Source organism: Coffea arabica, chromosome 10e (assembly GCF_036785885.1).
Source record: "Coffea arabica cultivar ET-39 chromosome 10e, Coffea Arabica ET-39 HiFi, whole genome shotgun sequence".
NCBI classification, from domain to species: domain Eukaryota; kingdom Viridiplantae; phylum Streptophyta; class Magnoliopsida; order Gentianales; family Rubiaceae; genus Coffea; species Coffea arabica.
The window spans coordinates 17,364,414-17,378,182 of record NC_092328.1 but is presented as its reverse complement, the minus strand read 5'-3'; the positions used below and the strand labels follow the sequence as shown (position 1 = coordinate 17,378,182).

The 13,769-nt window shown below is 38.6% G+C and overlaps 2 long non-coding RNA genes across 2 annotated transcripts; both read left to right on the top strand.

Annotated features, from left to right (window-relative positions):
* The first annotated feature begins 1,550 nt into the window (after positions 1 to 1,550).
* Positions 1,551 to 2,306, top strand: LOC140015508 (uncharacterized). The gene is made up of 2 exons (XR_011822149.1): positions 1,551 to 1,681; positions 2,104 to 2,306. It is a non-coding gene; the product is annotated as an uncharacterized lncRNA (long non-coding RNA).
* A 4,871-nt stretch (positions 2,307 to 7,177) lies between these two features.
* LOC140014992 (uncharacterized) lies at positions 7,178 to 7,933 on the top strand. The gene is made up of 2 exons (XR_011821737.1): positions 7,178 to 7,308; positions 7,731 to 7,933. It is a non-coding gene; the product is annotated as an uncharacterized lncRNA (long non-coding RNA).
* Positions 7,934 to 13,769: the final 5,836 nt, after the last annotated feature.

Sequence of the window (13,769 nt, the reverse complement as noted above, 5' to 3'; positions counted from 1 at the left end):
ATGCATTAGTGGTGGGTAATTAGTAGAAACTTCATTGGGTGTAAGAAGCAAAAACTTCCGATTTTGCCCCTGCCATGTTCGGCCATTTCCAGGCCAATTTTTAATGGTTTAATGGCTTGAATTAGATGTTTATAGGATGTATTAGATGTGTGAAAAATTTCATTGGAAAATATTGAGGTTTGATTGAGCAAATGAATTTTTCTTGAGAAACTAGCAATCTGGAAAACTGTTCGCGTATGATTCTGACCAGTGGTAGTATTTTGGCTATAACTCTGTCCTCGGATGTCGAAATCATGTGCCGTTGGTAGCGTTGGAAACTAGACATTCCTGGATTTAATTTGGTATATAATGCACGTTCTGATTCTTTGTGAGCAAGCCGAACCAAATGTTTTAAGTTCGCTGTCCTGTTGCTCTGTTCATCTGGAATGAAGTGTTCAGGCAGCAACTTGATGCCCGATTTTGAACCAGATTGGTGCCGAATTTGGGAATGATTTCTTCTGTGATATTTTACCCCTATGAACGTATTTTCCAACGGCGTAAGCCATGCTCTATTTCGAGTTAAATTGACTGAGTTGTGACTGAAACAAGTGGACTGCTCTGTTTTGGAAAAACGCTAATGTTGGACTGGTTTGGAACAAGATATTGGAGTGAACTTGTTAATTGATGTTCTTGATACTAAACACTTACCAAAGGCATTATGGATGTTTCTTAGGCCTTTATTTCACAAATGAACCATGATTGTATAGTTTGCTTGATTAGACGTTTTGAATTGGGTAATGAAAGTCTCAAGGCAGATTGCCTTATAATTTTCCTGAACTTTGGTTGACTAATTAACTATCTTACCGAAAGTATTTTTCCCTGAAATTTGATAGAGTGGTACCTTTCATATGGGAGTAAAATACTGCCAATTTTGGTACCAATCCAAGTTCGTTTCGATACCCAATTAAATTTCTAGTGTTGGAGGTTCAAAACTGGAAATTCTTCTTCAGTCTTGAATCTTCCTCAACTTGGGGCTACTATATCTTGGTGCTCGAAACTCCGTTTCTCAATCCGCTTGTTTTGTTATACTCTTGGATTGCAACACTATTTGATTTCCAAATTTCAAAGGTTAGTTCAAAACAAGTGAATTTTACTGAATTTCCAAAATTGGCCAAAAACCAACCTTGAAACTGTCTTAGTATTCTACAGCAGTAACTTTGATCCAACTTTTGAATACCTTCCATTTCGAATCATGGAAAAGTGTCTTCTAGAAACTTGTAGTACTCGGAATGTAGTTTCCAATGGTATCAAGCTTTCCAATTTTGGACCTACGTAGTGCAAGATATGATTTTTCTAGAATTGACACCCAAAGCTAAAATTTGACAATTTCTTAGAAATGAGATTTTGGAAACTTGCCTTCTTTTCTCGATACCGATTGAACATTTTGAACTCGATTTCATGAAAAATGTTAGTCTCTTTCTTTAGACTTTAAAACTTTACTCTTGAGCCTCGATTATTAATAATTAAGGCCCAATTCATGAATTCCCTTTAGATTGTACAACCTTCTTTGATAAGTAGGAGTTCTAAGTGATAGTGTATAATAGTTAATGGTTATTTGCTCAGGCGCTCAAGGGGACCTTCAAGAAGAACTCGAAGTGGACGCCTAGACACTTGTTTGAGTATTACTCTCTTGTTGCTATAGGTGAGTGTTCCATATAGGAATACGTAATTGGAATAAGTCTATGACATGCATAACCCATGATTATTAAGTGTTAAGTGCTATATGTTAAGTATTACCACTGGAGGGATAAGGTGATGGCCAGTCAAACCGAGGGGATCCGGAAGTCATAAGGTGCAGATGACCGACAGAGTTCCACTGGAACACCGTATCCTTCAATGTGTGTTTATTTTACATAATGATAACCGTTTTATGAAAACGTGCCATACCTATGATATGCTCAAATTACCTGTACAATGATTATTGCCTCATGATAACATGCCATTGTGTAACCTTGAACCATGCGTATGATATGCCCAACTTATTTGATTTATTTGAACTGTTAGAGTGTCTTGGAACCTCACTGGGCTGTGTAGCTCATACCACGTTGTGGATTTCTTTTACAGGGTTCGAGACCAAGGGTGCTCGTGAGTAGTACTAGATTGTTTTCTTTTGAAGACTTTAAGTTATATTATAACGGATGGCTATAGTACCCCTTTTCCATTGGGTTGTATTTAAGCTTGACAGCTGCATAATTGTAAGTGTGAGATATTCGAAGTACTTTAATTATGTATTGAGGTTACTTAAAGTATTTCGAGCTTTTGAATGATCGATTGTAGTGAGTCCCGGCGAGAGCTGGGCAGGCGTCCCGCGGATACCCTTTGGTTCGCCTTAGGGAGAAGTGGGGGCGTCACAGTTGGTATCAGAGCTTAGGCTTCAGATCTTTGTAGTGTATCCTAGGCTTAAATGTTTAGGATGCCGGACTGTGGGACTGGTTTGAAAGTTAAATGATTGCTTGTAGCAATGAAATTTAGAGCCAATTCACGTGGTCTCTACAAAGGAGCAAGATAGGACCAAGTGGTGTTATGGTCCTTACTATGTGATTGAGTAAAGGTTTAAGTGCCCTTCAAAAAAAAAAATGTAAGCTGTGAATCATGAATGTTATAGGTTGTAAAACCTTTATCTTGATAATTGGAGGGAATTTGATATGTATGTTGGGTAGGAATCTCGAATGTGGTGATTTAGTCTTGGGACCGGCCGGCTCGAGTTGTGAATTACCTTATTTCGGATTCTTGTACCCGAGTACTTGAGAGTTGAGGGCAACCATAAGGACTTTATATCTCCATTTTTGGGGAATAAGAATGAATCGATATTTCATGTGAATGGTTGCAGGAAACCAATAATTGTTTGGTTAAGATGGTACAATAATTAAGAGTGGAAGATGGAAAATATTGTAACTCAAAAGATCCTTGTGTTGGGATTGAAATCGAGCATGTTAGGGAATGAGAATCGTCTAGTTCCAATAATCTAGTGAATCCCTACTTGTGATCTTTTATAGTGAGACGATGGGAGTAGAACTTAGAGTCTGCGCCTTGAAGATGAATGTACTTGTGATGATCACTTGTTTATTTTGCTATTGACTTTGACTTGGCATGAACTTTACTTGGCCATAACTTGTTTTATAATTTAATGAACTCTAGTTTGTGTTTACTTGCATAGTGATAATGTTATTTGTGTAAGTGACTTCATTCTCTTTAAATGTTGCTACTGGTATATGAGTATAGTTCAATTTTAACTAAGTGTGAGGGTTATGCATGTGCGTATAGATTAGTTGTGAACATGGAAACTAGAGGACAACGAAAGGGACGTCAACCTAGACAACCCCGAAATGAAAGAGTAGCTAATGGGTCCGGTATTGATCAAAACGTTGAGTCAAGTGTTGGGAGAGGAAATGACCAAATGGGACAAGTTTTAACTCGCATGACGGATATCCTGGAGCTCTTGGTAGCTCAACAAGGTCAAGGTGTTGGACAAGGAAACCAACGTGGAAACCAAGAGATAGGGGAGGATCGAGCTTTAGAGCGGTTTCAAAAATTTTCCCCGCCCAAGTTTGCTGGAGGACCTGATCCAGAGGTGGCTGAGAATTGGTTAGAGAATATAAGAAATATATTCGATGCCTTGGATTACACAGAGGAGAGACAAGTCACCTTTGCTGTATTTCAACTTGAAGGAGCAGCCCGAGCCTGGTGGAATGTTATAAGAAACAAGTGGGAAAGAGATCAAACCCTAAGGACTTGGATAAACTTTGTACGTGAATTTAATCAGAAATTTCTTCCTCCACTTGTCCAAGAAAAGAGAGAAGATGATTTTATAAAGCTTCGTCAAGGAACGTTGAGCGTAGCTGAGTATGAAACACGCTTTACAAAGTTATCTACATATGCCCCAGAATTGGTGGCTACTGAACGGAAGAGAATAAGAAGGTTTATCCAAGGATTAGATTTGGAAATCCAAGATGCCCTTGCTGCAGCACAGGTTGAAACATTTAGTGACGCTCTCGAAAAAGCGCAAAGGGTAGAAAGCACAAAATCTCAACTGAGAGCTCTCCAAGCAAGGAAAAGAGATGCATCTGATAGTACACTAGGAGGAAATGGACCACCACCCAAAGTTAGAAAAGAAGTGGATGGAGTAGGACTGTTATTTCCTGCACCACTCATGATAAAGGAACCAAAAGGAACTATGTCGCGAGGGACTTCAGTAGAACAGACACGATCAAAGAAAACCTCGCAAGCCAGTCAGGTCACAACACCTCGTCCGACTTGTGGATATTGTGGAAGGACGAATCACATTGAAGAAAACTGTTGGCTAAAGGGACGAAAGTGTATGGGGTGTGGGAGTACCAACCATAAAGTTCATGACTGTCCAAGGAGGTATCCACGAGAAACTACTGCTCCACAAGGAAATGGAACTGTCCCTCGACAAGTCAATGGAAGGAGAAACCGACCAATGGCATCAGAAAGAAAGCATAACATGAACACACCACATGGTTCAGAGTTGTCTGAGATTACAGAAGGTATGAATTTCGAGGACGAAATTCTTTTAAGGAGGGGAGGTAGTGAGGACTCGTAAAAACTATTATTTTTTTAGCCTAATTTGTGGCTTAATAAATTATTTAATTGGATTTTTGCCTCGAGGAATATTTTCTAGTCTTATTAGACCTAAATACATGGTAATATAACTTCGTTATATTTTTAAAGTAACTCATTTCATGAATTAATTTCCTGGAGCGCGTTTAGTAAAAACAGTGAATAGTGCTTGAAGATTTTATCCGCTTGAGAGTACAATAAGTTTGGAATATTGGAGACATGTATAATGGACCTAAATTCGGTATTTTAATGTTTAAATACTCAAGTGATAGTTATTAGTACTATCGTTATAAGAATTTCCCGGAGGTTTCGCGTTATAGCGTAAAAAATTGACGGTACGCGTTTTCACACGCGCGACTTTATTTGAGGGACTTTAGACCTTTATTTCGGGACAATTAAGAGTGAATATTATCTACATGAATATAAATACATTGGAGGTTTAGTGCACTAGTGAACCAAACGCGCGAGAAAATCGAGCCCTAATCGCGCCAAACGCACCCTAATGTGAGTTGACTAATGGGTGACTTGAGGCCACAAGTTAATGTCTTCTCTTGGAAGCTAAAATCTGATCACTCTCTCTCTCTCTTGAGCTTCAAACAGCCGGCCAGCTCCCTCCTCTCTCTAACTCATTTGCAACAAAATTTCTGCTCACTAATCTCATTCAAAACCACTCCAAATCATCTCCAAAATTAACCAAACTTGCACCACACCTAGCTTGACACTTGAGGATCATTTTGAGCTGCAAACAAGGGCTGGAAATCATGGTTTTTCTGGGGTAATAGAGGGCCGAAAATTCTGCTGAACATCAACCCAAAGTAAGTGATGATCCACTCTTGAAAACTTGAAGTTTGGAAGCTATCTTACCTTGTTAAGTTCATGCATGCATTTGGTTAGCTTGTGTATGGTGTAAAAATGTGATAGTGGGCTCTTGGAATTCCCACACTTGGGTTATTGTTGCTGATGTGATGATTGATGGTGATTATATTGTTGGTTTAGTGGTTATAATGATGCATTAGTGGTGGGTAATTAGTAGAAACTTCATTGGGTGTAAGAAGCAAAAACTTCCGATTTTGCCCCTGCCATGTTCGGCCATTTCCAGGCCAATTTTTAATGGTTTAATGGCTTGAATTAGATGTTTATAGGATGTATTAGATGTGTGAAAAATTTCATTGGAAAATATTGAGGTTTGATTGAGCAAATGAATTTTTCTTGAGAAACTAGCAATCTGGAAAACTGTTCGCGTATGATTCTGACCAGTGGTAGTATTTTGGCTATAACTCTGTCCTCGGATGTCGAAATCATGTGCCGTTGGTAGCGTTGGAAACTAGACATTCCTGGATTTAATTTGGTATATAATGCACGTTCTGATTCTTTGTGAGCAAGCCGAACCAAATGTTTTAAGTTCGCTGTCCTGTTGCTCTGTTCATCTGGAATGAAGTGTTCAGGCAGCAACTTGATGCCCGATTTTGAACCAGATTGGTGCCGAATTTGGGAATGATTTCTTCTGTGATATTTTACCCCTATGAACGTATTTTCCAACGGCGTAAGCCATGCTCTATTTCGAGTTAAATTGACTGAGTTGTGACTGAAACAAGTGGACTGCTCTGTTTTGGAAAAACGCTAATGTTGGACTGGTTTGGAACAAGATATTGGAGTGAACTTGTTAATTGATGTTCTTGATACTAAACACTTACCAAAGGCATTATGGATGTTTCTTAGGCCTTTATTTCACAAATGAACCATGATTGTATAGTTTGCTTGATTAGACGTTTTGAATTGGGTAATGAAAGTCTCAAGGCAGATTGCCTTATAATTTTCCTGAACTTTGGTTGACTAATTAACTATCTTACCGAAAGTATTTTTCCCTGAAATTTGATAGAGTGGTACCTTTCATATGGGAGTAAAATACTGCCAATTTTGGTACCAATCCAAGTTCGTTTCGATACCCAATTAAATTTCTAGTGTTGGAGGTTCAAAACTGGAAATTCTTCTTCAGTCTTGAATCTTCCTCAACTTGGGGCTACTATATCTTGGTGCTCGAAACTCCGTTTCTCAATCCGCTTGTTTTGTTATACTCTTGGATTGCAACACTATTTGATTTCCAAATTTCAAAGGTTAGTTCAAAACAAGTGAATTTTACTGAATTTCCAAAATTGGCCAAAAACCAACCTTGAAACTGTCTTAGTATTCTACAGCAGTAACTTTGATCCAACTTTTGAATACCTTCCATTTCGAATCATGGAAAAGTGTCTTCTAGAAACTTGTAGTACTCGGAATGTAGTTTCCAATGGTATCAAGCTTTCCAATTTTGGACCTACGTAGTGCAAGATATGATTTTTCTAGAATTGACACCCAAAGCTAAAATTTGACAATTTCTTAGAAATGAGATTTTGGAAACTTGCCTTCTTTTCTCGATACCGATTGAACATTTTGAACTCGATTTCATGAAAAATGTTAGTCTCTTTCTTTAGACTTTAAAACTTTACTCTTGAGCCTCGATTATTAATAATTAAGGCCCAATTCATGAATTCCCTTTAGATTGTACAACCTTCTTTGATAAGTAGGAGTTCTAAGTGATAGTGTATAATAGTTAATGGTTATTTGCTCAGGCGCTCAAGGGGACCTTCAAGAAGAACTCGAAGTGGACGCCTAGACACTTGTTTGAGTATTACTCTCTTGTTGCTATAGGTGAGTGTTCCATATAGGAATACGTAATTGGAATAAGTCTATGACATGCATAACCCATGATTATTAAGTGTTAAGTGCTATATGTTAAGTATTACCACTGGAGGGATAAGGTGATGGCCAGTCAAACCGAGGGGATCCGGAAGTCATAAGGTGCAGATGACCGACAGAGTTCCACTGGAACACCGTATCCTTCAATGTGTGTTTATTTTACATAATGATAACCGTTTTATGAAAACGTGCCATACCTATGATATGCTCAAATTACCTGTACAATGATTATTGCCTCATGATAACATGCCATTGTGTAACCTTGAACCATGCGTATGATATGCCCAACTTATTTGATTTATTTGAACTGTTAGAGTGTCTTGGAACCTCACTGGGCTGTGTAGCTCATACCACGTTGTGGATTTCTTTTACAGGGTTCGAGACCAAGGGTGCTCGTGAGTAGTACTAGATTGTTTTCTTTTGAAGACTTTAAGTTATATTATAACGGATGGCTATAGTACCCCTTTTCCATTGGGTTGTATTTAAGCTTGACAGCTGCATAATTGTAAGTGTGAGATATTCGAAGTACTTTAATTATGTATTGAGGTTACTTAAAGTATTTCGAGCTTTTGAATGATCGATTGTAGTGAGTCCCGGCGAGAGCTGGGCAGGCGTCCCGCGGATACCCTTTGGTTCGCCTTAGGGAGAAGTGGGGGCGTCACAAGTTTTATACAAGATAATCTTTTATTTATAAACCAAGGGTTTGTTTAGTAAAACTTATAGTTTTTAAAACTTGAACTTTCTAGGGTTTAGCGAGGACGTGGACTTCGATTCCCAGCTTGACCTTTGAACTTCACTCTTGGTGAGTGTCCCTGCTTGTTCTATGCTTATTTGGTTAAAGTGCTTTCTTGACTCGATACGTGATAAATTGGAAAATGGTTTCTGATCCATCGAAGTGAGCAGTGTGTACTTTATCACACTAGCCTTTCGAGTGGTGACTTGCTTAAAATGTTTTTGTGAATATCTTGCTCGCACTTGCTAAGTACTGAGTAGGGGAATGTACCACCTGTGGGTGGGAGGGCCTCTTATCCTATCTCAAGTACTAAATCACCAGGCAGGGGAATGTACCATACCTTAGGGTGGGAGGGCCTCTTATCCTGACCTGGTAACTACGTGTTGTGACGTCGTTGGGTGAATCCCTCGACTAGTTTATAAAAAGGTATACTCGAGTATTACCACTCTCGTGTTTGGCGTTCGGGCCCGGTAAAGGGGTATGATTGGTGGCCGGAGGTAAGAAAAATAAAAAGATCTACACGGACCTTAGGTAGTGAGAGTTGACGGAGGGTCAACTACGGTAAATTTTGATCAAGCGTGGAGAATGGCTCCTGAGAGCCCTGTATCCTATCTTGTGCTGTTATACGCTTTCCTAATTGTTTAATTTGTGAAATTGTTACTCGCTGTTTGGTTTACATGATTGCATGTTTCGGGGCACCACTGAGCTTTAGCTCACCCCACGTTCATTTGTTTTCCTTGACAGGTCCTGGCTCTTGAGCAAGACTTGAAATCTAATTTCACTTTTATGCATGTAGTTTGAGTTAAACATTGTATCTTTTATTTTGGATTGCCTCTTGAAGCTGGAAAAGTGTAAACCCTGGATTCGTTATTTGGCTTGTACTAATGTATTTGGATTGTATGTTTTGTTGCCTGGTTTGTAACGCGTGAGGTTTTTGAGAGTCTACGATTGGCTATCTTAAAAATGCTATTATCTTTGAAGTTAATGAGGATTTAGTTATCAGTCTATTTGGAAGGAAACGGTGTTGTAATAGCTTAGGTTATTCTTCGAAAGGATTTGGGCTAGATTGCTTGCGTGAGTCCTGGCGAGAGCTAGGCAGACGGCCCGCCAACCCTCTGGTTCGCCTTAGGGGGAAGTGGGGTAGCCACAAAATACCCCTTTTTCGATCATCCCAGACCTTGATTTGCCCTTGAAAGGGATAAAGGTAATATCTTTTACTTGGTCTGTTCTTAGTTTACTTGATTTGTGACGTACTGAAGTTTTCTTCCTTATATTTATTTCTGTGCGAATCTGGTCAGGTGGGTGTAAAGGATTTGATGAGTTGGATTGGGGTTTGAGGCAGAAATTTAGATCATCTATGAGGTTGTATCATGGGTTCTTGTTTAAGATTCATGGTTATTGTACATATGATGAATGAAACCCAGAAGGATAACACACAGTTTCGGCAAATCTGTTCATTGATGCTTCGTCCATTGTTGTCCTGTCCTTTTGTTTGTTTGTGTTGGTTTTTTAACAGTGATAAGTATAAGATGTGCATATTTTGTTGGCTTGGAATTGATTTGCATCATGTGAGTGATTGGTAATGAAATCCATAGGTGAGAAATGAAGATACAGGTTGTAAAAACAAATTTCCAGGTTGGCATGCTCCTGTGTTTTGACCCTTTGTTGTGCTTAAATCCAAGGTTTTTTATGTTGAAAGTTGAAAACAATTTTTGCTGATGCCATTGCTTGGGTTCAGAGTGCGTTTGTCTGAAATTTAAGAGTAAAAAATTTTACTGCAACAAGCTCGAAGCTCTCGGCTTGTTGCAGCAGTTTTTTTTAGTTTTTCTTCCTTTTGGTTTGCTGAAGTGGTGGTTTTTGATGTCATCGAGACTTTCTTTTGTCGCCTCTGTTATGTATGATTTGTTCCAGAAGCCTAGTTCATCAGGCTTGGTACTTTAGTCGATGTTTATTTCTGATGCTAGATGAATGAAACGTTTTCTTTGTGAAATCTTTTGGGGGAAGGCATTACAATATCTGGAATTGTGTGTTTTATATGATGATTTTGTTGTTTGGTTCAAAAAATGAGTTGGGTTGAGTTTAGGGGCATTAGTTAATGCATCTACAGGTTTTATTGGGATGTCTAAATGCTTCATATGCATGTTGAGGGCCTATTTGGAAGCCAGGTTTTTAAGCAAGTTTTTTACCTACTAGTTTTTTAACAACTTTTGCTACAAGAACCTCAAAAAAAATTTTCAAAGTTTTTAACCTACACACTTCAAAAATACACAAAAAAACTTTCCCTTCAACTTTTCTTCTTTTTCCTCCCCCACCCAAACCACCACATCCTCCGCCACTGGCCACCACCTCCACCACCGCTTCCGGCGCCGGTCACTATTCCGACCGCCAGTTCCGGCCTTCTTTTTTTTTTCTCTCTCCCTTACCCCCTCTCCTTCTCTCCCCTCCCTCTTTGACCGATCTGTTAGTGCCCTTCTGAAAATTTTTTCCTTTTTTTTCTCCCTTCCCCCCTCTTCGCCTCTGCCTCCCCCGCCACCCTCCCCTTCCCCCTTTGACTGATCTGGTCGCGCGACCAGATCGCAAAGAAGGAGAGGGGAAGGGGAGGGGCTGCGGGGGAAGGAAGGGGAAGGGGAGAGGGAGAGGGAGAGGGAGAGGGAGAGGGAGAAGAGGGATGACGGGGAAGCGAGAGGGAGGGGTGGCGGGGAAGGGAGAAAGGAAGAGAAAAAAAACAAAAAAAAAAGAGGGGTGGCGGGGGAAGGAAGGGAAAGGGGAGAGGGAGAAGAGAGATGGCGGGGGAGGGAGAGGGAGGGGTGGCTGCCATGGAAGAGAAAAAAAGCAAAAAAAAAATGACAGAAAGAAAGTTGCTGCCATGGAAGTCTCCGGGAGAGGAAACAAGGGAGGGAAGGGGGAGGGAGAAGAAGCGGGAAGGGAGGAAGGAAAAGAAAAAAGAAAGAGAGAAAAAAAAAGAAAAAAGAAAATGAAAGAAAGAAAATGAAAAGGAAAAAAACTTTTTATCTTACAAAAGTTTTTCTACAACTTCTATAGTGATCTACAGTAAAGTTTTATATAAACACCCAAAAAACTCACCTTCCAAACATGCCCTGAATTTGTAGGTAGGAAGTTGCGCAAAGTCTGCTTTTTTTTAGTTAGGATCGATTCAAAGTTTATTCCTTATGCACCTTTGCTGCATTTTTCGTATGGCTGCACTTTCAAATCTGTTGGAATGTATTTTTGAGGTAATGGCATCAATGGGTTGAAAATCATTGCACTTGGTAGATCAATAGGTTGGGTTTAAGTCGTTTTGCATGAACATGTTTCGATAAGGTCGCGGTAAGAGTGAAGTGAACTGGTTTGCACTTGCTGAAGTATTACTTCATTCCCTTGTGAGTTACTTGCATCTCCTTGTTCCAGAAATACATGTTCACCAAAAACTAGGCGGTTGGGTTGATGTTTTGGTGATTATGTTATATGATTGGTGTGATATTGTTTGCTCACATCGCAAACCGTGATTAGTTTTCGGTTGCTGAAGTTGAATAAGCATAGGAAAATAGTTGCAGAAGCTTGTTCCTTGGTTGTTGCATGAAATTTGCATGAAAATCTTCCTCATTCTGGTTCTGCTATCCCCTTGCGTGCATGATAAGTTTGATAAGAACCTGAGGTTGGGTCTATAGCTTGATTGGTTGTGTAAATCTGACGTGCGAAGTTGCTGAAGTTTAAAAGCATAAGAAAAGTTGCAGAAGTATTGTCTTCGTAGTTTGCATGAAAACTTGCATGAAAATGTTCCAAGAATTGCATTCTAGTCCCTTGTTTCTTGGATAACTCAACTATGACCCAACCAATTGGATAATTTCATTAATTTGGTCCCTTTAACATGTCATTTTTCCTTGGCGTGCTTTCCTGTGATTTTTGGATAGATTTTCGGTGATTCTTAGGATGAAATTTGAGGTTTAATAGTTTTTGAGAAATTTATGATTTAATTTAGATTTTTAGTGGAATTTTGGGTAATTTGTTGTTTAAATATAATAAATAGGTTTCATCTCCTCTTTTGTAAAGTTTAGCATTCGATTTTGATAGATCCCATTTTGAGTCACTAATTTTAGTACCTCATCTTAGAACTTTTTAATTATTTCAATTAGGTTCTTGTTCACTTTAATTTCTTGAACATAGATGATTTATTTTATGTAAATACCTTAAGTGATTCCATTTCGTGATTAATTTTTATTTCGTGTTTAATTTTCATTTTTGTGTTTAATTTTCGTTTCATGTAATTGATTGTTAATTAAAGTGATGCCTTGACCCTTTTTGTTATTTTGGAGGGTAAATAAGTAAATTCGTTTCATTAGGGCCCCAACTCAAGGGAGGTACACTCTATCCCTTATTTTTACTTTATTTGACCCTATGTGCCCCTATGTGACTTTATGTGCTTAATTGCATGCCTTTTGAATGTTTTTATTTTATTTTATTTATTTATTTGCTTTATTTCTTTCAATTTTGTATATTTATTTTAGTTCAATTTTGATTATTTGAAAGGCATTTAAATGCCAAGTTGTAATAGTTAGGTCTATTTTATTTCATTTTCCCCCTTTTAGATTGTAGTTAGGGCCCCCAAATGTAATAGTTAGGGTTTTATTCGCTTTATTTGCTTTATGTGTTTTGCATGCCTATGTGTTACGTGTTTATCGCTTTTCTAGGACCATGCATCTAGATATCATGCTTATTTGCTACGTGTTTATGTGAACTTATGTGTTTATTTGCTTTTGATTAGTTTTACATGATTAGTTAGTTATAAATTAATGTGTGACGTCACCACACTAGTCCAATACTAGTTGTGGCCCCTTTCCCGACACCACACTAGTCCAACGCTAGTTGTGGCCCTTTTTTTTTGACTCTTCTCACTAGTCCAACGCTAGTGAGAATTAATAGATATGGGCTAGTCCAACGCTAGACCCTTAGGAATCATTCACCCGTTAGATCATGATTGTGTGATAAAGTCACTTCATCTCATGCATGTTTTTCACTTTTTAGGGTTTTTGCCATGCTGCATGACACTTTCTTATATATTTACATCCTTTATCCCATATTCCCTTCTATTTATATCCCCTATTCCGTATTTCTCCTTATATGTATATTCCTTACCCCTACGTGTGAAACATGACATTAGACTTGCATTTCATATAAGGAAAATTAGAGATAGGTTAGTACATTTGCCTGATTATATTAGGAAATAACCCTCAAATACGGGATATGGACGAGTTTGGCTCTCTAGCCTTAGCACGCTCGTATTCCCTCTATAAAATGGAAAATCTAGTCACGAATCTTAAGTCCCCCGCACCCGTTATGATGCATTCCTCTACGTCATATATATTTGTATAATTATTTTCCTTTCTTTTCTTAGAGTATCGTATTTTTGCATATTCGTGACCTCTTCAGATAATCACTTTTGGGCGTCGCAATTAATGCGATTTGCACCAATTAAAATTCGAAGAGACATATTGACCCCCCAATATCCTCCTAGGTTTAGGGTTTGCATTCATATAGTACATCCAAATGTGATAAATTCTTAGATTAAAATAAGAAAATTTTTGACTAAATCATGCAACTAGCTTTGGCTAGATTGAAAGGGTGCCTTGAATTTTATCCTTGCCTTCCCTTTCTTCAAATGTGACTCCCGAACACTTGGTAC